Source organism: Salvia splendens, chromosome 3 (assembly GCF_004379255.2).
Source record: "Salvia splendens isolate huo1 chromosome 3, SspV2, whole genome shotgun sequence".
Taxonomy (NCBI): domain Eukaryota; kingdom Viridiplantae; phylum Streptophyta; class Magnoliopsida; order Lamiales; family Lamiaceae; genus Salvia; species Salvia splendens.
Window position 1 is genome coordinate 20916598 of NC_056034.1, and position 26449 is coordinate 20943046.

At 38.6% G+C, this 26449-nt stretch overlaps 3 long non-coding RNA genes across 3 annotated transcripts; all 3 read left to right on the forward strand.

The window, feature by feature from the left end:
• Positions 1-10496: 10496 nt before the first annotated feature.
• LOC121795220 lies at positions 10497-12601 on the forward strand. The gene is made up of 4 exons (XR_006049429.1): positions 10497-10640; positions 10717-10777; positions 11884-11947; positions 12412-12601. It is a non-coding gene; the product is annotated as an uncharacterized LOC121795220 (long non-coding RNA).
• A 2645-nt stretch (positions 12602-15246) lies between these two features.
• Positions 15247-17350, forward strand: LOC121795034. Its single transcript, XR_006049396.1, has 4 exons — positions 15247-15390; positions 15467-15527; positions 16633-16696; positions 17161-17350. It is a non-coding gene; the product is annotated as an uncharacterized LOC121795034 (long non-coding RNA).
• A 2645-nt stretch (positions 17351-19995) lies between these two features.
• Positions 19996-22100, forward strand: LOC121795002. Its single transcript, XR_006049390.1, has 4 exons — positions 19996-20139; positions 20216-20276; positions 21383-21446; positions 21911-22100. It is a non-coding gene; the product is annotated as an uncharacterized LOC121795002 (long non-coding RNA).
• Positions 22101-26449: the final 4349 nt, after the last annotated feature.

Here is a 26449-nt window from a genome sequence, read left to right on the forward strand (position 1 = left end):
AGTGCTAAATGGTCACATTATGGCCAGCCATAAAAATAAAAAAATAATAAAAGTTAGTGCATTTAATGTCATTTCGGTGAAATCAATACCTCTAAAAAGTATAAATTTTATTTGGACAAATGTACCCTTAATTATGACATACTATAAATATGAAGAAACTAGTATAATTTATTCAATTGGATTATACATTAACTCATGTTGCATCAAATTTATATAAACAAAATCAAATTTAATAATGTTACATGATTAATTCAATTTTATCTTATATTTATAATACCAACGCATCGTGATAAGTATTTACGCACGAATAAAAGTATTGGTCCGATATTGAAATATTGGCATATTGCAATGATAAATTCAAATTTTTATTTTTAGCTTTATTTGTTAGTAAATATATTAAAATATGAAAATAATATTACATAAAAGATAAATGCATTAATATGTAAACTGTGAGTGGATTCTCAGAGGTAATATTATTATGATTTACTTTATTTAGTGGTTTAGCATATTTACATGAATTATAAAATATGAAATCATGATTTACTTTTTATTCAAATATAAAATATATGTGTCATTGTATTATTTAAATATTTGTTTATTCTTTAAATTAAATTATTGAAATAAGTAAAAGTTGTAAGCTAATACTTATGGAGTACACAGTGATGGTGATGGTGATGGAAATGATGCTAAGTTATGTAGTAACGGAGTAGCACATAGTATTATAGTCTATATTAACAGTAATAATATTAATTGCTATTATTATTAATTAGATTATATCACAACTTAATTGGAAGTATATAAACATATAAACTATTATGTATAACGTTACATTTTGGTACATATTTTAATGTACAATTGGTAAAGTAAGAGAGAGAAAGAAAGAGAGAGAGAGGAAGACGAAAACAAAAATTAATAAAGTATTGTTAGAAGAGAATGGGTCTCACACTCTCACTTCAATTGAGAGAAAAAAGTTTTCCAAATTAGAAAGTATATATTCTTGTGAGACGAACTAAAAAATGCATATTATTGAGGGACGAAGAAAGAATATTATAGGCTTATAGGTTACTAATATACAAATGCAATATGGGAATGATTTTGATTTTTATAAGAGAGTGGGAGATTGCCAGAGACTTATGGGAATGGGAATTTCATGTTTAAAAAAACATTTATTCTATTTTAAGATTTATTATTTTTAAAATAAAATTTAAGTTAGAACTAACGCAATGTGTTTAAAATAAAAAGGAAAGAATAACTATGTAAACACAACTATATCATAGTATATACAAAATAATTAGTATATTGATTTATATAATTATATTATAATACACCCTATAATTTTAGTATATTTGATAATCTTAAACTATAACATAATAAAAATATTATAGACTATTTGATTTTAAAAATAAATTACTGAAAACAGAAAAGTAAAAAATAAATGAATAAAAGAAAGAAATGTAAAAATCGAAATAAAGAAATGAAACTAAAAAACAACTACAATTAAATAGAAAGGGTAATAGTGTAAAGTTATTGGAGCAATTAATAACCTATTTGAATCATTAATAGCTAATAATATCAAAATTTACTAAAATGCCACTTTATGGCCAGCCACATTATGGCTGCATAGCATTTCCCGATAAATAATTAGGCCATCTGCATCCTTGTCTCTTAACCGTCTCATCTCTTCACTATTCATGGGTCCCACTGTACTTTTCACCACATCTCTTAACTAAGAGACAACACCTGCTGCATCCCTCCACCTCTTAACCGTCTCTTAACCATCTCATCCCTTAACTATTCATTCAATTTCATTTTTTATTTATATTTCCAACAAATTCAATTAATAAAAACACACTTCATTAAATAAAATAAAATTACAACTTAAAACTCTAAAAAAAACATATAATTAAAATCCTAAAAAAAATTTAAAAATACATAATTTAAAATCTTCCGTTCACTCTCTCTTAATTCAAAATCTCAAAACTCAAAGAAGCAGAAGAAAGAGTTGTCTAATGACGATCATGTGCGTCTATTGGTTGCCAAATTTTGCCCAAATGTGCTCCATTAAATACTCCTGGAGTTAGGCGTGGGCGGTAGAATCACTTGTCCTTACCTGAACAGAGAGCCGCTCTTGCAAAGACGTATGCACTCCACTGCGAGGCGGTGATTGGGGGCTTACAAAAAATACAAAAAAATTAAAAATTTGTAAAAAACGGCTATAAACGGCTAGTATATTTTTTAGATTTTTTTTATTTTTCGAATTTTTCCTGAATTTAAAAAAAATAAAAATAAAAACATTTTCAACGGAAATTAAAGACGCCCACTCGCTGGCCGGCGAGTGGGCGTCACGGACGAACCAACGCTCGCCACGTGCCCAACGCGCGTGGTGAGCTGTCTCGCACGCTGCCTCTCAGCGGCGAGACAAGGGACGGGCTGGGGACAGGCTGGGGACGAGACGGAGCCCGCATCGCTGTCTCGATGCGGTCTCGTCTCTCCGAGACGAGATAGAGCCCGCATCGAGACGCGATGCGGGTGCTTTTAGACCATGGAGACCAGATAGTTTATCTATAATATGAGAGTTTATTATATCGGGTTTGTCCTTAATCATAGGCTTTAGAAATAAATAATCTATGCTACCAAGTGATCAATAATGTAGGTTAAATAATCTAATCTACGGTTACGATGAAATCAAAATTTAAATACGTATTCTGATAAAATCAATGATGAGATTATGTCACGAAATAAACCTCAAGAAGAATCAAAGATTTTCAAATTTTCATGCATTTAATTTAAGTTTGAAACTAATTTTATTAATTTAGCAATAAACATCACCATATATAGTTAAATTATGGTCGTCTCATACTTTCAAAAATTAAATTATAAATTATGAAATTTGCAATATTCAGAACTATCACACGTGTTTTGATTTTGTTGAAATACGCAATGATCTAACAACTAATTTTAAACATACCACCCACCCACCATATTCTATGCAAAAAAGTTAACATTCTTAACATAATTATTTTCATAGGGGTGCATTAAACTCCTTCACCCCTTAGTATAATACATAGGTCTAATATAATCCCTTAGATCAATTAATCTGATGGCTTTGATTAAATGTCAGTCGGTACATTATTACATTGTTTTTGTACATTAAAGGGAAAAATTGACAGAAACTATTATTTACAGCAGTTTTGAAACTACAATTCCATGATTTCAGCCATTCTAATTAAAACTGCATTCTCTCTCTCTCTCTCACCACCAATTTTTCGTCTCCCTCAGTTTTTCTCTCTTTCAAACCCTAGTATCCCCAATCTCTCTCCCAATTTAATTAGCTCCGACGGCGGCGTGAAAGGTAAAGCCCAAAAGCGAGAAATTTTCATCAAATTTCAGTTTATTCTAAACTTTTGGACCTGGAATTTGATTGTTTATGTGCATTATTGGATATCAATTTTGATTTGTGTCTGACTGAGAGGTCTGTTTGTGCTCTAAATTCATGCTATTGAAAATCTATGTTGCTCTGCAATTCTCGTTCTGATTTGTACAAGTTTTGAGTTTTGTGGATTCGAATGTTGTTCATTCGCCTGTGATTGTACATTAGGGAATCTAAAGTGGTGAAATCAACTTTGATGTAGTGCTTAAATTCACCCTAAACCATCTTTCTAAGTATGATTTTGACTATTATGTGATGTTGGTTAGTGCTTGTCACCGATTGAATGTTTTTTTACATTCACGTCGTGTACAATATTCACACAAATTGGTACATTAATTCGGTAATGTACGATTATGGTTATTTAATGTACGATTATCAAACAATCACTGTGAATACTTCTTTGAATTTAATGTACGATTATGATTGTTTAATGTATATGTCACATTCGTATTAATATAGATTATAATAAGTTTAATGTGTTGCGGAAGTTAAATACATCCCCAAAGGGTTTAGCAATCCAAGGGGCTAGAGTATAGTACTGACTCACTAACAAAACCTCGTTGTTCAGTATTTTGGTACAGACTTCTACACTATATAGTGTCAGATGTACATTATTTACCTCTGATATAGACTGTTACATTGGTGAACATGTTCTGTACATTACGTACAGTTGATTATCTACATTATTATTTGATGTACTTTTGTTTGATGTTGCTTATTGTGTAATCTCTCGTACTTTGGTTTGATATTGCTTGTAGTGTAATCTCCTCAATCTCAATATTTTTGAACAAAGCGCCCAAAAGATCTTGGTGATGAGGACTTTGAGGAGGACATGCAACCTTTCCCAACCCATGATACATTATACATGCATAATTGTAAATAACTTCAAAATATCATTCACTGCGACATGATGTAGCTTAGGCCTATCAAATCGGGTACCCGCGGATACCCGATCTTGAAATTCCCAAAATCCCGTACCTGATACCCGACCCGAATTTTATTTCAAGTATTCGGATACCCGACTCGTGTATCCAGTCCCGATTGAGATTGTGATTTTTTTTTGTAAAATTAACTACAAACTTTTATAATTTATTTCATATTATTTAGTTCCAATTTAAAACAAAGTTAAAGTAGTATTCAAGAAAAAATAACTACAAACTTTTAGAAATTTAAAATTCTTGTAGTAATTCGAATTTAAGAGAAAATAACTACGAACTTTGAGAAGTGCAAAATTTATAAGTTATAACATATTAACATCTTTCATCCATCCACAATAAGTCAATAACCATCATAATTCAGAAGTTCAAACATCCTCCCTAATAAACATCATAATTCAATAATTCAAAAGTTCAATCATTCATCCACAATAACCTATCACAATTCATAACAATAACATCCAACATCTAAAATAAGTTAATATGCATCAAATATTCAAAATTCAAAAGAACACAAGTTATAATCCTATTTCTCATAAGAAACATAAGTTCAAGTAACAAAACAATATAACATAAGTGAACCATTAATTAATTCATTCTTCATCCAAAATTCTTCAATCTCCATCTAATCATCTTTATTGCGGCATAGTGGATCAGCATCTTGAACTCCAACGGTGGCTAATGCTACATGGATAAATAATAAGAGAGACCAAATAAGTATAATGTATAAATGAAAAGAAATTTAATCTAATGAATATAACTTACCACTTTGATACTCTTCAAGTCCAATGTTGCCTAATTCTTCGAACATGTCTTCGTTATATTTCCTTTCCAAGTCAATAATCTTCAACCAATCTGAAGCACAAACCAAAGCCTCGAAAACACAAGGAGCTAATGAGCTTCTATATGGATAGAGAATACGACCTCCCAAGCTAAATGCAGACTTAGATGCAACACTAGAAATGGGAATAGCCAAAATATCCCTAGCCATCTCACTTAGAACGGGGTAACGTGAATTCTCCGACCACCACTTCAAGATATCAAAGTGTTCCACGTCATCGTTCTCCTCGATGTGAGTGTTTTCAGTCAAATAAAAGGCAAGATCATTAAACTTCTTGGTCTGCCGCCTCCCTCTCAAGACCACGAGACTACATGTTCATTAGAAAACGGATCGCCCTTGATTATCATCCTCATCGTCACCATCTCTTGGCTGTTGTGGCGGTTTCCGAGCCTCTCTCTGTGCCACATAATAGTCAAACATCTCATTCAATGAGTATGTAACATCTCTGACCATGATATCCCCTCGTATATCTCTGTAGATTGACTTGAAGCATGTCTCTATGTGACTCATCTTTTGTCTCGGATCAAGCACGACATCAGTGTATAAGATTCTGTTCATCCTTGGATTTAATTCCATGTCCTCCGCCCAATAATTTCCAATCTTCGCCCTATTATTTAAGAAAAAAAATGAAACTTAATAATTGTATTTAACAAGAAGTAATGTATTGTAAATTGTTGTAAAAAAAAGTAAGTATTTACCTCATCTTCTTGGCCATCGATCTTATTTCATGATCTTCACTAATCTCCAATGTTGAGATGAGATAAAAAAATATTAGACATTTCAGCAAACAAATGTGTGAAGTTGGATATCTGGTGCCCGACGTGAGGAGAGTCAACTCGTAGAACTTCCGTAAGTATTCAATCATCTTTCTCACACATATCTAATCATGTTTTTCAAGCATTCCAATGAATTCATCATTATGTTTCTTTTGGCTCAAATCTTTTCTATAAGATGGATACATCTGACTGTAGAGCTGAAATGCCTCTTCATAAGGTATGGCAGACTGAAGCATCAAGTAAGTAAAGTTCCAACGAGTGGGGACATCCAAGCATAATGCCTTCTTGGAATCAGTCCTGTCTGCGAGAATATTCACCACATTGGTCCATTGTGAACGTTTTTGTGCTGAACCTGTGATCCACTTGACGGCCTCCCTAACTCGACGCATTGACGTGCCAATTTCTTCCAAACCAAATTGAACAGCTATGTTGAGAATGTAACCCACACAACGCATGAGAAAGTACTTACCATCCAAAACATTGGTATTAAACTTGTTCAAGTAAGACTTGACATCTTCAATAGCTCCATCATTTGGAATTGCATTGTCCATAGTGCAACACAAGAGAGACGTCAATCCCCACTTCTTCAACATTGTGATTATAGATTCACCAATGTCTGCCCCCTTATGACTTTCAATTAACGTTAAAACTGATTATCCCCTTTTGCAATCTCCACTCTTTGTCAATAAAGTATGAAGTAACACAAATGTAATTTGAGTTATTCACACCCTTCCAACAGTCACTGGTGATTGAAACTCTACCCATGCCCTCTTTCTTTAAAAACCTAGCCAAATCATGTTTGCACTCGAGGAACAACTTCACACAATCAGTTCTTATTATTTGTCTTGAAGGAAGTTGTAGTTGTGGACAATTAGTTTGACAAAATCTTCTAAAACCCACGTACTCCTCCATCTTTAATGGTTGCTCGTCGAGGATGATCATCTCATACAGTGAAAGTCTACCCGCCTATTGGTCAAACTTCCCACTAGTCAAAGATAAATTGTCACACTTTGCATCTCCAACATAGTTCAACATTGTTTGTCGTTTATTGCTTCCTTCCTCTTGTGCATTCTTCTTCAAACAGGAAATGGTATGGTTTTTTTAACCATAGTTCCACACCAGCGCGGCTCAGCTGCAATTAGAACCTCACAACGTTTGCACTCTTCTTTCACCACCTCAATAGGAGGATTGCCTTCCATAACCTTCACTCTTTCGTAATCCTTCCAATGAACAGATCTTGGCTCCTTCTTTATCCCAAATTTTTTTTTTGCACGTGATTGATTAACGTTGACATTTACATCACCATCTTCCATTTCCATATCCTTTAATATGGACACATCTTCTAAATCTTGGTCATCTAGAATTATGTTGATGTTGTTATCTTCTTGCGTGTCCATAGGTTGAGATATGATAGGTGATTTTCCACTTGGTCTTGTAGACATTCTACAAATTTAGTATAAAATGAAAAAATTAAAACATATATATTATGAATTTTAGGGTGCAATATAAGTACACAAAACAAGTTATAAATCACTAAAAATACTACCTCAGCAAGTATACAGACGTGCAATGCAGTATAAAAGGTGTCGAACCCACAGGGAGGAGATTAATTGCTAAAACTAACTTAACTAAAAAGCAGTAAATTAGTTTGATTTTGGGTTTTTGATTGAGAGGGCGGGTGAAGTACTAAACGAGAAGGCAAAAAATGCAAGAGAAATACAATAGAGAGGAAAGACTACTCCTAGCTTGTTTGGGTCACTTGTTCACATGAATCCTAAAGTCTAATAACTTTCCATTATTTATTAGGATCCTGTTGATTTTACACACTCACGCAGCTGATCACTTATCGTAAAATTTTACACCTAGGATAAGCTGATCACGTCTCCTAGGCACTACTCACCAACCCCTCACTCCTACAGTCGCATAGTAAGCTCGGGTTTGGCTTCTAAAAACATTCAACACACAAGATCCACCCCAGGCTATCCCCTGATCAGTTTTAGCCTAGGGTTCCTTATCTATGTTAGCTCCTTACTCCAAGGTAAAGAGACATTGAAGTTAAGGCCTTCACCAGATTAAGTTTGCTAGCAAAACCCAATACGGATAGAAATAAAGACATAGATAAGAACCAAAACATGGAAATCTATCAAAACAAAGTCATGGATTCATATTTACAAGCTCCCATAACAAACTAGAAGTAATCCTTAAAATCTAGTCACTCGTAGTGGGCAACAATACAAGAAGATGAGTAAATGCTACCATATGAGGCTTGATTTTAGGTGGAAGGGGGCTTGATCTTCTCTCTCCTTCCAAAAATGGCTCCTAAGCTCTAAATGCTCTTCATAATTCGTCCCCTATCCGCCAAAGATGCCTTGGAAGTCGTGCACTAGCTATTTAAATAGTTAGGGCTTAAAAAACAGGCCAAGTACCATGTGCCCGGCCGGGCGATCTGCGCAATGCAAAATGCTCGGTCGGGCAATTTGTCCGACTCTCGAACTGGTCGGGCATTTTGAACGCCCGGTCGCGCGTTTTGCACTACATTGCGCAGTCTTCGTAAAACAGCTGTATCTTCTTCTTTCGGGCTTCGATTGAGGCGTGCGGGGTATCCACGCGAAGTTCTTTCGAAGGTGAATGCGATGGTGGACTTGTAGAAGCATTTTAAATTAATCTTGAATGGCTGATTACTGATCAGATTCAGACCTTTTTTCTTTCTCCTTTCTCTCTCTTGTAGAGCTTGGTCTTTTGTCCTACAATATATCAAAATGAGTCCATTTTTCACATAAAAATGTGTGTTAAAATAATACAATAAAGGACTACAATTTGATTCACATCAAATACCCCCAATTTAAACCTTGCTCGTCCCGAGCAAGTCAACACAAAACACTCTCTAGACCTCTATGATCATTCTTCTCACATCACGCAGACCCACACAAGTCCTCAAAACTTATTGGATGGACCCCACATTCACTCGCAAGTAGGACTTTAGAACATGCAATGTGCACCAATCAACCGACCAACCACCTAAGAGCATGTCACTCCACTACACCAATGTTTGCTCGGGTAGTTCCTAGAGAGTCTCAAACCGTCATAACTAGATCATCAAAAGAAGTTTTTCCGGCTATTCTATTTTTTTAAGGTACTTAAGGTATTTCCCCCAAACTTAAACAAAACTTACCACTAACAAGTCATTATGATGCACAAATCAAAGGACTTTGATCATTTAGTTGTAATGGGGCTTTTGGTCAAGGTGGGATCATATTTGGCTAAGTAACTCACCACCAATTTTATAGCACTAGCACACCCATTACAAATCGCACATCTCAATTACAACTCAATACACACCCCCAAACTTGAGATTTTCATTATCTCAAAACTAACAAACCAACACTTTTCTTCTATTTTCATTTTTCACTTCACTTTTTTTTTGCCTTGGCTTTTTTAAACATAAAAGGCTGCCTTTTATTCTCTCACAATAATTATTCTCTTTTTTTTTTCTTTTTTTTAATATTCACCACCTAATGGCTCAAACACAAGCCTTCTCTTGTCACACAATGAACCCTCCCGTGAATGTGTTAGCACTCTAACCTTGGTGATCGGGACCGAGAATTAAGGGCTAAACAAGGATAAATAACATAGGCTCGTTTAGAGACTTAAAATTTTTAACAAAGATTAAGGCTTCAAAGCTCAAAATTGGCTCACTAGGGGTTTATGAAGGGTAAGGCATGTGATAATATGGAAGTGAGGCTTAACGTCCTATTGCCTAATCATTTTGATGCATCAACAATAACAAGTTCACAATTCATTAAGCTTAAGTCTAAAAGATAAACCTAAAGGCCTTTTTTCATCAATTTTTCAAAATCGGAATTATCCTTTCTCCTTAGCTCAAGAAATCGAACTCCTAAGGATACTACATTCACTTGATCGAAATATGGAAGTTATAGCTCTCAAGCAGTTAATAAGTGAAAAAAGGTTCTGCGGCCCAACTCTTAAGAGAAACTAAGTCCACACCAATGAATCCTAAAGGAAACGATGTGCCTAGTGACATTCGAAGGAAGAAAATCAAGCATGCTTATGCACAAATATAGGAAGAATTTAAGCCAAAGTCAACAATAATCAAGCAAGCATGCGAACACCCCCCCAACTTAAATCATGCATTGTCCTCAATGTGCATACTCATGAAACGCAAAGGACAAAAATAGTAAAGAAAGGGGTAAGAAGACTCCCTCTGTAACGCCCGACTTTTCCCTATTCCTTTAAGTTGCTTTTGGATTACTGTCGAATTTTTTTAGCCAACTATCATTCCGTTTTATTTTGAGAGCCTATGGAATTTATTTTTTTTAAGAAGCCGAAATATTAAATAAAGATTCTATAGAGATTTTCCTGCTCCGTGATTAGATATTTACCCTCCGTGATCTGCAAATAAATATTAGATAAATTCAAATTTATCCAACATATATGAAAAAAAAAGAGAAAAGAAAGCAGATTATAAAATTCTCTCCTTCCCCACGTTGGAGAAAAAAACGTTCCCCTCTCTCCCTAAAATCTCTCCCACATCTTTAACCACCTATCCCCCTAATTTAATCACCAAATTAGTTCATTCTTCTTCATATTCACTCTCTGCAATCAAGAAACCAGACGTCCTCTTTCAACTTCTATTCAAGGTAAACTCTACTGAATTTCATCCTCTACTTTACATGATTTGAAATTCAAATCAACTTATTCAATTATTCCGGTCAGAAATTGAGAACTAAGGAGAGGGAGTTCCTGTTCCGTCCAGTTGCAAATCTGCAAATTTAAGGTATACACCTCTCCCACCCAAATTTCCAATGGCATACTACTGCATCCATATATATTTCCCCTACTGTTGCCACAATCTGCGATATATCTCCTAATCGAATGAATCGAAGCAAACTAAACTAAAGAAACAAGCTTTAACTCACGAAATCAAATTAAGAACTTAACTCAGCGGGGTGAAATCGGGGCGGAATCGGGGCTGACCGGAGGCAGCACCACCCGGCAGCGGCGGCAGCATCCCCCAGCAGCGACGGCAGCAGCAGCTCCTTCCGGCGACGAAGGCAGCGGACGGAGGAGGCGATGCCTGGGCTGGCGTCTGACGGCGGTGGCGACTGCACAGCAGTAGCGGCGCGAATCGCCGCTGGGGCCGACCGATGGCGGCACCCTTCACGGCGGAGGTTGAACCGCACACAGCGACGGTGCCGGGAGCAGCGGCCGACGGCGGAGTGGAAGGCGACGCCAGATCGGTCCTTCAAAGTGTCGAGCGAGAGAGAAGAAGAGGGTGAGGGGGGAAAGAGAGAGAGTGACGAGGAAGAGGGGGAGTAATTTGGTACTTGGGTTTCTTTTATTAAATTGGGCTTTGACATATATTATAGTATTGGCCTTTTGTTTTTTTGTGGATTTTGGGCCTTGTTATTTGATTGAGGAAAAATAAGATTTAGTTTTGGGCCTTTTTGATTTAGATGGTAGGATTTGGTTAGTTGAGCTCCAAATTAAATTTTGTTGGGGCTTCTTAATTGGATTGGAGATATAAGGTGGGAAAATAATGAAATTTGAGACTTTTAATTAAATCCTTGGGTCGATAATTAATAGTGGCGAATTATTTAATTAATTCAAGAATATTTCAACGAATGAATAATTATATCCTAAGTCCGAAATAAATATAGATCGAGGAGAAAATGCTTGCGATAATTTAATTACTTTTTATTAATTTTGGGAATTTTTATTTCGATATCGTGGAGAAAAATACGAGGAGCTAACGGAGGAATTAAGGGTGTAAGCGGCTGCCGAATAATCAAAAATCGAGATAAAAGACTTCGCTTAGGATGCATGCATTTTATTGATTTGATTGGAAAGTATGTTGATATATGTATTATTTAAATTCTAAAGGTGAGATTTCGCAAGGGAATCGAGATACCAAAGGGAAGGAAGTGTAGAGAATTAATCAATTGAGGTGGGCTTTCTTTTAAATAAGGGCAATGCCCAAAGTATATTTTTATGTGAAAATGATATGAATATTTGTCATGCCGTGTTTTGTTTTATTCTATGGAACCTATCTGATGTGGCTTTTGCCATCAATGGATAATCGAATTCGGGTCTGTCTAGGGAGTGAGTCCCTATTCAGGCTAGTGTACACCTATGGAGATCGTGAGCCGTCTTTTGGGTCGGCCGGTCTAGTGACTTGGAATGTGGCCACATTCCTTGTCATCAATGGATCAGATATGGTAGACATCTATGGGAAAATGACTGATCAGTCGAATTTTACAATGGAAATTATTTTAGTGTCTCGGGCATTTTCAAAGTTAAACCCGAGGTCACTCAATGGTGGCATGATAAATACTTTTTATAAAATGATTTCGGCATGAGTCCATTGAGTGCATCAAGTACTCAGCCCTGCTTTTCTTTTAAAAATTGCAGGTTGAGCGTGACGGGTGCGGTGGGTGTTGAGCAAGACCGTTGAAGAAATTAAGTGTTTAGAATGTGTCATGTCTTCACACGTGGCATATTCCTTCTCTCAAATGCTTCCGCTAAGTAGTTTTCATTCTTTTGAGCTCTTGTATCGTTAAATATTGTTTCTTTTGAGTTGTTGATCGTTGAGACACTCTGATTTTATTCGAGCTATTCCCATTTATTTCGGGCTATGGTCGATTTGTGTTGTTTTCCCGTTTCTTCCCCGCTTCTTTAATCCTCCCCTAGTCGCGATCAACCGTGTTTTCTATCCTTAGAAAATGCGGGCGTGACAAAGTGGTATCAGAGCAATTTTTCCTTCCGCTCTGGACCCGAGAGTCTTTTTCAGTCTTAGTCTAGACTTGTCTCGCTAGACTAAAATAATAGTGATAATAATAATAATGATAATAATAATTATGCATTAAAGGCTCAACATCCCGCTTCGCCACGCTCAATCAAGAAAGAGGTAATTTATTTTATGAAAACTTTTATAAGAAAGTTTTCTGGAAATGAGATGAGAAGAGCTATGGTTATGAAAACAAAGTATGTTTTACAATGGGATAGATGAGCTATGGTATATATATGTGTGTGTGTGTTTTGCGAGAAGATGAAAATCTATGGTGATAGAAAGATGTATGTTATGCAATGGGGTGATTTATCTTTTATGAAAAAAAAATTGATCAATGGAAATACTGTGTTTATGAATTATTCGAAAATTTTTGAGTTTCGAGAAAAATAGTTTTAACTTTTTCGTTTGGAAAATTGAGCTATGGGAGTATGATGATATCTATGTTATGAGGTGCAAAGTATGATGCGTTATTCTATGGAGTGTTTTATACGATGGATGAAAGTTGATGCGAAAGTATATTTTAGTTTTGAGTCAAAACTTTTACTTTAAAAGTGAGATGTGGAAATTTTAAGAAAGTGTGAAAGAGTTTGACGAAAGCTTTTGTGCCAAAATTTTATGAATGCAAATGTTAAGTATGAAAGTGTTTAGCTATGAGATGTGAAAATGTTGTGTGTTTATCTTGTGGTATGAATGACGTTAATTGTGGTAGATGTTGAGATGAGAGATAATGAAGTATATTGCGAACATAGAGTGCTTATGTTGTAGACTAGATTGTGTATGCGCGAACCGTAGTTTTAAGTTGAAATAATCTATCACTTTTCCGAGTGACAAAAATGAACGAGAATCTGAAAGTGTGGGGCGAATCCCTAATTTATCAAAAATACGAGGCAAGGAAAATCGAAGAATGAGAAGAGAAGTCAGTATTATGATGTATGAAAAGATATGAAAGTGGTGAAGTTGGAATATGAACAACCGTACTAACTCGTGTGCCTATGAAACAGAATGCCACCGAGACGTGGACGTGCACGTGGAGATGGACGTGGACGTGGTCCACGAGTAGGGCGCAATGGGGAGGAACGGTCCGAGGAGAGTGTTGGAAATCAACCCCCGCCACCACCACCACCTCCACCTCCACCTCAAGAAAAAGGATACATCAAGACATTTTTGAAGCAAAACCCCCCACAGTTTGATGGACTTGGAGAGCCACCAAAGGCAGAGGCCTGGATACGCGCCCTCGAGCGTATATTCGAGTTTATGGAGTGCACAGATAGGGAACGTCTCGCTTGTGTGACTTTTCAATTAACTGGGCCTGCAGATTTTTGGTGGGATACTAAGCGAAGAACAATGAACCCCGCACGCCGTGAGGCCCTGACATGGAATGAATTCAAGGAGGAGGTGTACAACAAGTACATTCCCATGAGCTACAGACGGGCAAAGATAGTTGAGTTCCACACCCTAAAACAAGGAAGCATGACGGTGACGGAGTACGACCGTGCTCTTTGTGAAATGACCCGATATGCACCTGAGTTGGTAGACACAGATGAGAAAATGGCCGAAAAATTTCGTTCTGGTCTTAGACACGAAATAAGGGTAGCCGTGGCCAGCCGTAGAGGAGTTACATACTCCGAGATTTTGAGTTGCGCTTTAGATGTGGAAGAGGCACTGCCTAAGGATGAGACGGTAGCGAATCCTACACCACCAACACCACAGCAACAACATAACTCTCGAGACAAGAGGAAATGGGATGGGGATCAGGGTCCATATGAAAATAAGAGGCAACAACATATCCAGACTGCTCCCAATCAGAGGGGTAATTTCCGACCTAGGATTCCTCCATGCACTATATGCTTTAGGAACCACCGTGGAGAGTGTAGACTCAAGTTTGATGGATGCTACAACTGTGGTGGTAATGGTCATTTCTCTAGAGATTGCCCAAGTAAGGATATTGGAGTAGGTGTAAGGCAAAACGACCAGGGACCACTCCCACAACTTCAAGCAATTCAAGCCGACCCAAGAGGAGACCCAGCTCCACCCCCAAACCAATAGTAACATTGTGGTTGCGAGGAATACGCTTGAGAATTTGAAGATAAGATGGAGAGTACTAGGAAACGTTTAGTTATATTTTTGCAAATTTCGGGACGAAATTTTTGTTAAGATGGGTAGATTGTAACGCCCGACTTTTCCCTATTCCTTTAAGTTGCTTTTGGATTACTGTCGAATTTTTTTAGCCAACTATCATTCCGTTTTATTTTGAGAGCCTATGGAATTTATTTTTTTTAAGAAGCCGAAATATTAAATAAAGATTCTATAGAGATTTTCCTGCTCCGTGATTAGATATTTACCCTCCGTGATCTGCAAATAAATATTAGATAAATTCAAATTTATCCAACATATATGAAAAAAAAAGAGAAAAGAAAGCAGATTATAAAATTCTCTCCTTCCCCACGTTGGAGAAAAAAACGTTCCCCTCTCTCCCTAAAATCTCTCCCACATCTTTAACCACCTATCCCCCTAATTTAATCACCAAATTAGTTCATTCTTCTTCATATTCACTCTCTGCAATCAAGAAACCAGACGTCCTCTTTCAACTTCTATTCAAGGTAAACTCTACTGAATTTCTTCCTCTACTTTACATGATTTGAAATTCAAATCAACTTATTCAATTATTCCGGTCAGAAATTGAGAACTAAGGAGAGGGAGTTCCTGTTCCGTCCAGTTGCAAATCTGCAAATTTAAGGTATACACCTCTCCCACCCAAATTTCCAATGGCATACTACTGCATCCATATATATTTCCCCTACTGTTGCCACAATCTGCGATATATCTCCTAATCGAATGAATCGAAGCAAACTAAACTAAAGAAACAAGCTTTAACTCACGAAATCAAATTAAGAACTTAACTCAGCGGGGTGAAATCGGGGCGGAATCGGGGCTGACCGGAGGCAGCACCACCCGGCAGCGGCGGCAGCATCCCCCAGCAGCGACGGCAGCAGCAGCTTCTTCCGGCGACGAAGGCAGCGGACGGAGGAGGCGATGCCTGGGCTGGCGTCTGACGGCGGCGGCGACTGCACAGCAGTAGCGGCGCGAATCGCCGCTGGGGCCGACCGATGGCGGCACCCTTCACGGCGGAGGTTGAACCGCACACAGCGACGGTGCCGGGAGCAGCGGCCGACGGCGGAGTGGAAGGCGACGCCAGATCGGTCCTTCAAAGTGTCGAGCGAGAGAGAAGAAGAGGGTGAGGGGGGAAAGAGAGAGAGTGACGAGGAAGAGGGGGAGTAATTTGGTACTTGGGTTTCTTTATTAAATTGGGCTTTGACATATATTATAGTATTGGCCTTTTGTTTTTTTGTGGATTTTGGGCCTTGTTATTTGATTGAGGAAAAATAAGATTTAGTTTTGGGCCTTTTTGATTTAGATGGTAGGATTTGGTTAGTTGAGCTCCAAATTAAATTTTGTTGGGGCTTGTTAATTGGATTGGAGATATAAGGTGGGAAAATAATGAAATTTGAGACTTTTAATTAAATCCTTGGGTCGATAATTAATAGTGGCGAATTATTTAATTAATTCAAGAATATTTCAACGAATGAATAATTATATCCTAAGTCCGAAATAAATATAGATCGAGGAGAAAATGCTTGCGATAATTTAATTACTTTTTATTAATTTTGGGAATTTTTATTTCGATATCGTGGAGAAAAATACGAGGAGCTAACGGAGGAATTAAGGGTGTAAGCGGCTGCCGAATAATCAAAAATCGAGATAAAAGACTTCGCTTAGGATGCATGCATTTTATTGATTTGATTGGAAAGTATGTTGATATATGTATTATTTAAATTCTAAAGGTGAGATTTCGCAAGGGAATCGAGATACCAAAGGGAAGGAAGTGTAGAGAATTAATCAATTGAGGTGGGCTTTCTTTTAAATAAGGGCAATGCCCAAAGTATATTTTTATGTGAAAATGATATGAATATTTGTCATGCCGTGTTTTGTTTTATTCTATGGAACCTATCTGATGTGGCTTTTGCCATCAATGAATAATCGAATTCGGGTCTGTCTAGGGAGTGAGTCCCTATTCAGGCTAGTGTACACCTATGGAGATCGTGAGCCGTCTTTTGGGTCGGCCGGTCTAGTGACTTGGAATGTGGCCACATTCCTTGTCATCAATGGATCAGATATGGTAGACATCTATGGGAAAATGACTGATCAGTCGAATTTTACAATGGAAATTATTTTAGTGTCTCGGGCATTTTCAAAGTTAAACCCGAGGTCACTCAATGGTGGCATGATAAATACTTTTTATAAAATGATTTCGGCATGAGTCCATTGAGTGCATCAAGTACTCAGCCCTGCTTTTCTTTTAAAAATTGCAGGTTGAGCGTGACGGGTGCGGTGGGTGTTGAGCAAGACCGTTGAAGAAATTAAGTGTTTAGAATGTGTCATGTCTTCACACGTGGCATATTCCTTCTCTCAAATGCTTCCGCTAAGTAGTTTTCATTCTTTTGAGCTCTTGTATCGTTAAATATTGTTTCTTTTGAGTTGTTGATCGTTGAGACACTCTGATTTTATTCGAGCTATTCCCATTTATTTCGGGCTATGGTCGATTTGTGTTGTTTTCCCGTTTCTTCCCCGCTTCTTTAATCCTCCCCTAGTCGCGATCAACCGTGTTTTCTATCCTTAGAAAATGCGGGCGTGACAAAGTGGTATCAGAGCAATTTTTCCTTCCGCTCTGGACCCGAGAGTCTTTTTCAGTCTTAGTCTAGACTTGTCTCGCTAGACTAAAATAATAGTGATAATAATAATAATGATAATAATAATTATGCATTAAAGGCTCAACATCCCGCTTCGCCACGCTCAATCAAGAAAGAGGTAATTTATTTTATGAAAACTTTTATAAGAAAGTTTTCTGGAAATGAGATGAGAAGAGCTATGGTTATGAAAACAAAGTATGTTTTACAATGGGATAGATGAGCTATGGTATATATATGTGTGTGTGTGTTTTGCGAGAAGATGAAAATCTATGGTGATAGAAAGATGTATGTTATGCAATGGGGTGATTTATCTTTTATGAAAAAAAAATTGATCAATGGAAATACTGTGTTTATGAATTATTCGAAAATTTTTGAGTTTCGAGAAAAATAGTTTTAACTTTTTCGTTTGGAAAATTGAGCTATGGGAGTATGATGATATCTATGTTATGAGGTGCAAAGTATGATGCGTTATTCTATGGAGTGTTTTATACGATGGATGAAAGTTGATGCGAAAGTATATTTTAGTTTTGAGTCAAAACTTTTACTTTAAAAGTGAGATGTGGAAATTTTAAGAAAGTGTGAAAGAGTTTGACGAAAGCTTTTGTGCCAAAATTTTATGAATGCAAATGTTAAGTATGAAAGTGTTTAGCTATGAGATGTGAAAATGTTGTGTGTTTATCTTGTGGTATGAATGACGTTAATTGTGGTAGATGTTGAGATGAGAGATAATGAAGTATATTGCGAACATAGAGTGCTTATGTTGTAGACTAGATTGTGTATGCGCGAACCGTAGTTTTAAGTTGAAATAATCTATCACTTTTCCGAGTGACAAAAATGAACGAGAATCTGAAAGTGTGGGGCGAATCCCTAATTTATCAAAAATACGAGGCAAGGAAAATCGAAGAATGAGAAGAGAAGTCAGTATTATGATGTATGAAAAGATATGAAAGTGGTGAAGTTGGAATATGAACAACCGTACTAACTCGTGTGCCTATGAAACAGAATGCCACCGAGACGTGGACGTGCACGTGGAGATGGACGTGGACGTGGTCCACGAGTAGGGCGCAATGGGGAGGAACGGTCCGAGGAGAGTGTTGGAAATCAACCCCCGCCACCACCACCACCTCCACCTCCACCTCAAGAAAAAGGATACATCAAGACATTTTTGAAGCAAAACCCCCCACAGTTTGATGGACTTGGAGAGCCACCAAAGGCAGAGGCCTGGATACGCGCCCTCGAGCGTATATTCGAGTTTATGGAGTGCACAGATAGGGAACGTCTCGCTTGTGTGACTTTTCAATTAACTGGGCCTGCAGATTTTTGGTGGGATACTAAGCGAAGAACAATGAACCCCGCACGCCGTGAGGCCCTGACATGGAATGAATTCAAGGAGGAGGTGTACAACAAGTACATTCCCATGAGCTACAGACGGGCAAAGATAGTTGAGTTCCACACCCTAAAACAAGGAAGCATGACGGTGACGGAGTACGACCGTGCTCTTTGTGAAATGACCCGATATGCACCTGAGTTGGTAGACACAGATGAGAAAATGGCCGAAAAATTTCGTTCTGGTCTTAGACACGAAATAAGGGTAGCCGTGGCCAGCCGTAGAGGAGTTACATACTCCGAGATTTTGAGTTGCGCTTTAGATGTGGAAGAGGCACTGCCTAAGGATGAGACGGTAGCGAATCCTACACCACCAACACCACAGCAACAACATAACTCTCGAGACAAGAGGAAATGGGATGGGGATCAGGGTCCATATGAAAATAAGAGGCAACAACATATCCAGACTGCTCCCAATCAGAGGGGTAATTTCCGACCTAGGATTCCTCCATGCACTATATGCTTTAGGAACCACCGTGGAGAGTGTAGACTCAAGTTTGATGGATGCTACAACTGTGGTGGTAATGGTCATTTCTCTAGAGATTGCCCAAGTAAGGATATTGGAGTAGGTGTAAGGCAAAACGACCAGGGACCACTCCCACAACTTCAAGCAATTCAAGCCGACCCAAGAGGAGACCCAGCTCCACCCCCAAACCAATAGTAACATTGTGGTTGCGAGGAATACGCTTGAGAATTTGAAGATAAGATGGAGAGTACTAGGAAACGTTTAGTTATATTTTTGCAAATTTCGGGACGAAATTTTTGTTAAGATGGGTAGATTGTAACGCCCGACTTTTCCCTATTCCTTTAAGTTGCTTTTGGATTACTGTCGAATTTTTTTAGCCAACTATCATTCCGTTTTATTTTGAGAGCCTATGGAATTTATTTTTTTTAAGAAGCCGAAATATTAAATAAAGATTCTATAGAGATTTTCCTGCTCCGTGATTAGATATTTACCCTCCGTGATCTGCAAATAAATATTAGATAAATTCAAATTTATCCAACATATATGAAAAAAAAAGAGAAAAGAAAGCAGATTATAAAATTCTCTCCTTCCCCACGTTGGAGAAAAAAACGTTCCCCTCTCTCCCTAAAATCTCTCCCACATCTTTAACCACCTATCCCCCTAATTTAATCACCAAATTAGTTCATTCTTCTTCATATTCACTCTCTGCAATCAAGAAACCAGACGTCCTCTTTCAACTTCTATTCAAGGTAAACTCTACTGAATTTCTTCCTCTACTTTACATGATTTGAAATTCAAATCAACTTATTCAATTATTCCGGTCAGAAATTGAGAACTAAGGAGAGGGAGTTCCTGTTCCGTCCAGTTGCAAATCTGCAAATTTAAGGTATACACCTCTCCCACCCAAATTTCCAATGGCATACTACTGCATCCATATATATTTCCCCTACTGTTGCCACAATCTGCGATATATCTCCTAATCGAATGAATCGAAGCAAACTAAACTAAAGAAACAAGCTTTAACTCACGAAATCAAATTAAGAACTTAACTCAGCGGGGTGAAATCGGGGCGGAATCGGGGCTGACCGGAGGCAGCACCACCCGGCAGCGGCGGCAGCATCCCCCAGCAGCGACGGCAGCAGCAGCTTCTTCCGGCGACGAAGGCAGCGGACGGAGGAGGCGATGCCTGGGCTGGCGTCTGACGGCGGCGGCGACTGCACAGCAGTAGCGGCGCGAATCGCCGCTGGGGCCGACCGATGGCGGCACCCTTCACGGCGGAGGTTGAACCGCACACAGCGACGGTGCCGGGAGCAGCGGCCGACGGCGGAGTGGAAGGCGACGCCAGATCGGTCCTTCAAAGTGTCGAGCGAGAGAGAAGAAGAGGGTGAGGGGGGAAAGAGAGAGAGTGACGAGGAAGAGGGGGAGTAATTTGGTACTTGGGTTTCTTTTATTAAATTGGGCTTTGACATATATTATAGTATGGGCCTTTTGTTTTTTTATGGATTTTGGGCCTTGTTATTTGATTGAGGAAAAATAAGATTTAGTTTTGGGCCTTTTTGATTTAGATGGTAGGATTTGGTTAGTTGAGCTCCAAATTAAATTTTGTTGGGGCTTCTTAATTGGATTGGAGATATAAGGTGGGAAAATAATGAAATTTGAGACTTTTAATTAAATCCTTGGGCCGATAATTAATAGTGGCGAAATATTTAATTAATTCCAGAATATTTCAACGAATGAATAATTATATCCTAAGTCCGAAATAAATATAGATCGAGGAGAAAATGCTTGCGATAATTTAATTACTTTTTATTAATTTTGGGAATTTTTATTTCGATATCGTGGAGAAAAATACGAGGAGCTAACGGAGGAATTAAGGGTGTAAGCGGCCGCCGAATAATCAAAAATCGAGATAAAAGACTTCGCTTAGGATGCATGCATTTTATTGATTTGATTGGAAAGTATGTTGATATATGTATTATTTAAATTCTAAAGGTGAGATTTCGCAAGGGAATCGAGATACCAAAGGGAAGGAAGTGTAGAGAATTAATCAATTGAGGTGGGCTTTCTTTTAAATAAGGGCAATGCCCAAAGTATATTTTTATGTGAAAATGATATGAATATTTGTCATGCCGTGTTTTGTTTTATTCTATGGAACCTATCTGATGTGGCTTTTGCCATCAATGGATAATCGAATTCGGGTCTGTCTAGGGAGTGAGTCCCTATTCAGGCTAGTGTACACCTATGGAGATCGGGAGCCGTCTTTTGGGTCGGCCGGTCTAGTGACTTGGAATGTGGCCACATTCCTTGTCATCAATGGATCGTATATGGTAGACATCTATGGGAAAATGACTGATCAGTCGAATTTTACAATGGAAATTATTTTAGTGTCTCGGGCATTTTCAAAGTTAAACCCGAGGTCACTCAATGGTGGCATGATAAATACTTTTTATAAAATGATTTCGGCATGAGTCGATTGAGTGCATCAAGTACTCAGCCCTGCTTTTCTTTTAAAAGTTGCAGGTTGAGCGTGACGGGTGCGGTGGGTGTTGAGCAAGACCGTTGAAGAAATTAAGTGTTTAGAATGTGTCATGTCTTCACACGTGGCATATTCCTTCTCTCAAATGCTTCCGCTAAGTAGTTTTCATTCTTTTGAGCTCTTGTATCGTTAAATATTGTTTCTTTTGAGTTGTTGATCGTTGAGACACTCTGATTTTATTCGAGCTATTCCCATTTGTTTCGGGCTATGGTCGATTTGTGTTGTTTTCCCGTTTCTTCCCCGCTTCTTTAATCCTCCCCTAGTCGCGATCAACCGTGTTTTCTATCCTTAGAAAATGCGGGCGTGACACCCTCCCTCTTGGATGTTGTTCATGGGCATCTCATTGCGCCACGGGATATTTCCACTACATTGGCATGTATAACATTTTTCCACAAATGCCTTAACATCCCTAAAGAGTGTTGGCCAATAGAATCCCGATTGTAGCACTTTGAAGGATGTGCGTCTTGCACCAAAATGCCCTCCGTAGTCAGAACTGTGGCAAGCGGAGATGATAGCGGGTTGCTCCCACTCCCCTACACACCTTCTGATTATACCATCACTACAAAGTCGGAATAGGTATGGATCATCCCAATAGTATGCAAGCACCTCATGTAGAAACCTCTTCTTTTGATTGTATGAGAGGTTATTGGGCATGATTCCTGTAGCTATATCGTTGGCCAAACTCGCAAACCATGGAGTAATCATCCCCCTCATCATGATGCTCAAGACTCTCTCATCGGGGAACTCCTCAGTGATTGCTCTATTATGTTCATATTTTGAGAAGACAAGTCCCTCCAATCTAGACAAATGGTCTGCCACAACGTTTTCTGAACCTTTCTTATCCTTGACTACCAAGTCAAACTCTAAGAGTAGGAGAATCCATCTAATCAACCTCGGTTTGGCATCTTTCTTTGCTAACAAGTATTTGATTACCGAGTGATTAGTAAATACAGCCACCTTCGTGCCCAACAAATAGGCACGAAATTTGTCGAAAGAAAACACCACTACCAACATTTCCTTCTCTATTGTAGTGTAGTTCACTTGGGCATCATTCAAGACCTTACTTGCATAGTAGATGGTATGAACCAGTTTCCCTTGTTTCTGTCCGAAGACAACCCCCACAACAAAATCTGACGCATCACACATCAACTCAAACGGTCATGTCCAGTCTGGGGCTATGATGATGGGTGCCTCTACTAGCTTCTACTTGAGGAGTTCAAAGGCAGAAGCATGTCTCAGTGAATTCAAACTTGCCTTCCTTTTCCAACAAATTGCACAGTGGTTTGGCTACTTTCAAGAAGTCTTTGATGAAACGCCTATGGAAACCCGCGTGGCCTAGGAAGCTCCTTATCCCTTTTACCGTGGTTGGAGTGGGGAGTTTGGCAATAACTTCGACCTTTGCACGGTCGACCTCAAACCCCTTTTCGGACACTCTATGTCCTATCACAATGCCCTCTTGCACCATAAATTGACATTTTCCCCAGTTTATGACCAAATTAGACTCCTCGCATCGTTGAAGCACTATTCTTAAAATTTTCAAGCAAATATCAAAGGATGACCCAAAAACTAAGAAGTCATCCATGAATATCTCCATAATGTCCTCATTTATATCACTGAAGATAGACATCATACAGCACTGAAAGGTGGCGGGGCATTGCAAAGCCCAAATGGCATCCTCCTAAAGGCAAAAGTGCCCATAGGGCATGTGAAGGTCTTCTTGACTTGATCCTCCGACGATAAGGTGATTTGATTGTAGCCAAAGTAACCATCTAGGAAGCAATAATGTGAATGACCGGCTATGCGGTTAAGCAACTGGTCAAGAAAGGGAAATGGAAAGTGATCGTTCCTCGTCATTATTCTCATCGCGACTGGTCATTATTCTCACTCATCGTGACTGCCACTCCCCCCTCCTTAGGTACACATTGAAGTGGGCTAACGCACTCGCTATCAGATATAGCGTAAATGATGCGAAAATCAAGCAGTTTTATCACTTCTTTTTCCACAACTTCTTGCATCATCGGGTTTAGTCTCTGTTGCCTCTCTCTTGTTGGAGAGCTACCTTCATTTAAAAAGATCTTGAGCAAGCATACAGCCGGGCTAATACCCTTTATGTCGGCTATGCTCTATCCAATTGCTCCCTTATGATGTCTCAGAATAGCAATAAGGTCATCCTCCTCTTTCGGACTGAGGTGGGCGGAGATGACAACGGGTAGCTTGCCCTCTTCTTCTAAAAATACATACTTCAAATGCGAGGGTTTCAAACTTGCTTTAAAGCAACCTTCAGTGTACAATGATGCAACCCCATCATGAACAGGTTGATGACATTACTTCGTCGCCTTCACTTTCTAGGTCGGCAAGATCATAGACACTCTTCTCAATCTGTGCACTGCAGCATGATGTCTTGTATATGCACTTTTCAAGGGCGTCTACCACGAAGTAAGCTTTTGCATCTATAGGTTTTTTCATTGCCTTTTCCACATTCACTGTGATCTCTTCCCCATTTACTCTAAAAGTCACAGAGTTATCCTTGGCTCCAAACAAGACATCTCCAGTAGCCAAGAAAGGTCTCCCGAGTAGGATGGGAACCTCTTTATCATCCTCCATATCCAAAATGATAAAGTCAACAGGGAGGATGAATTTTTTTCTCCTTGACTAGGACATCCTCCACTATGCCTGAAGGCTTCACTATGGAGTGATCCGCTAGCTGCAGAGCTAGCTCAATTGGTTCCATTCTATTTTTCCATCCAATGAATCGGGCGGTTTTCAACGCCATCAATGATATACCAGACCCTTGATCAAGGAGACACTTGACTAGATGCTTGTTTCCTATCTCATATGAGATAATACACCCTCCTGGGTCTCTCCTTTCTGTGGGAAGTCTCCCTAAGATCAACTGGGAGCAATTGGAGCTCAATGACATAACTCATTTTTCTTGAAGTTGTTCCTTGTTGGCAATCATGTCCTTAGATAACTTTACAAATTTGGGGAAGTTCATCACCAAGTCCACCAAAGAAATGTCCACATTAACTTTCTTGAACACATTCATCATCCACTCAAAGCTTTTTTCTTGATAGGGCTTTCTCTTCTTCCCCGTTATTGGAAATGGCGGGGGTGGAAGGTAATCGGGAAAGTTATATGGGGACTTAGGGCCTAAGGCAGGGCTCAACTTCAGCTTTTCTTTCTTTGACGAGTCGGATTCACCCTCTCCTTTGTCCTTGTTGCCGGATGCAACTGATCCTTGCCCTTGCTCCGCTCCTAGCGGTAGCGCGGTAGTCCTCTCACACCCTTCGTCCGCCACTGCGTGCGAAGGTTGTGAGCCTAACACCTCATCCGCCCCCGCGTGCGAAGTGCTGGGACCACCTAGGGTGTCCATAATAGGGGGAGAAACTAACTCTCTTCCACTTCTCAAAACAGCCTTGCATTGCTCGTTACCTTTCGGATTCGGAATGGTGTCACTTGGTAGTGTTAGAATTGGTATACTGAAAAATGTATTTCGAGCATGTTGCACGGATAGAATTTCTTGTATACAATATATTCGACAATCCACTTTTATCCCAAGGCGAGAAGAAGTAATTTTATCGCATTGGTGTTTGCTTGTGCATTTATAAGATGTTTCTCAAACATTTAAATGTATAAGAAGCAAACAAGTCTAATTCTTCTGCATAGTAGACTGGTCGTGCACGACGTTCACAGAAGGTGACGCAGTTGGTCCTTTGTAGAAGAGAAATAGAATTTCACAACCTAGATAGGCTTTGACTACCTATCGTGAAAGGTTGCAGTGTCAGTCCGCATGTTTCCTTACCTTAGTAAATAAACGACACTGGTGTGGTATAACACTGAATGATCTAACAGTTGAGATAAGTCTTTCTTGCTATTTACTAAAATACGAGGTCTCGGTGATTGTTATTTCTTAATCATTGTTGACATAACATTGAGCATACGATATTGATTATGCACTACTTTGATTTATCAAATAATGCGGATTTTTCGATTCCCTTCTGGTGGGAATTCTGTCTTCTATTTAGTCAAGCCCTTTTCAATTCTGACAAGCTTTTCTCATCCAAAGGTCATTATCTGAGTTCGGGATACAGATTAGATGATTCGTGGTCAAGTACGAAGATCTTCATGTGGAGAAGGAGCAAGCAATCGTTGATTCTTTGGAGAATCAGATCGGTAACCCTAGATCGTAGAATATCATGAATTAGGTTTCAATTCCGTAAGCATGATTTATGTGTTTTCTTGTATGTAATTCAATGTTTAACATGTGATTAATTGATCCCATAATCAGTCAAATAGATCTGTATGCATGATTTATTTGTTTATGCATGTCTTCCGCTGTGCAAGGGGCACCAAACCCCAACAATTTGTATCAAAGCCAATTTTTTACTCTGATTATGTGGATTAATTTCATGTTATGTGAATTGCTTGAATGCAAGAGTTTCTTCGTTTTGTGTTTTTATTGTGTCGATTTTTGCATTGACAATGAACTCGCAAAGAACGAAGAATAGAAAAGTCGCAGCTTC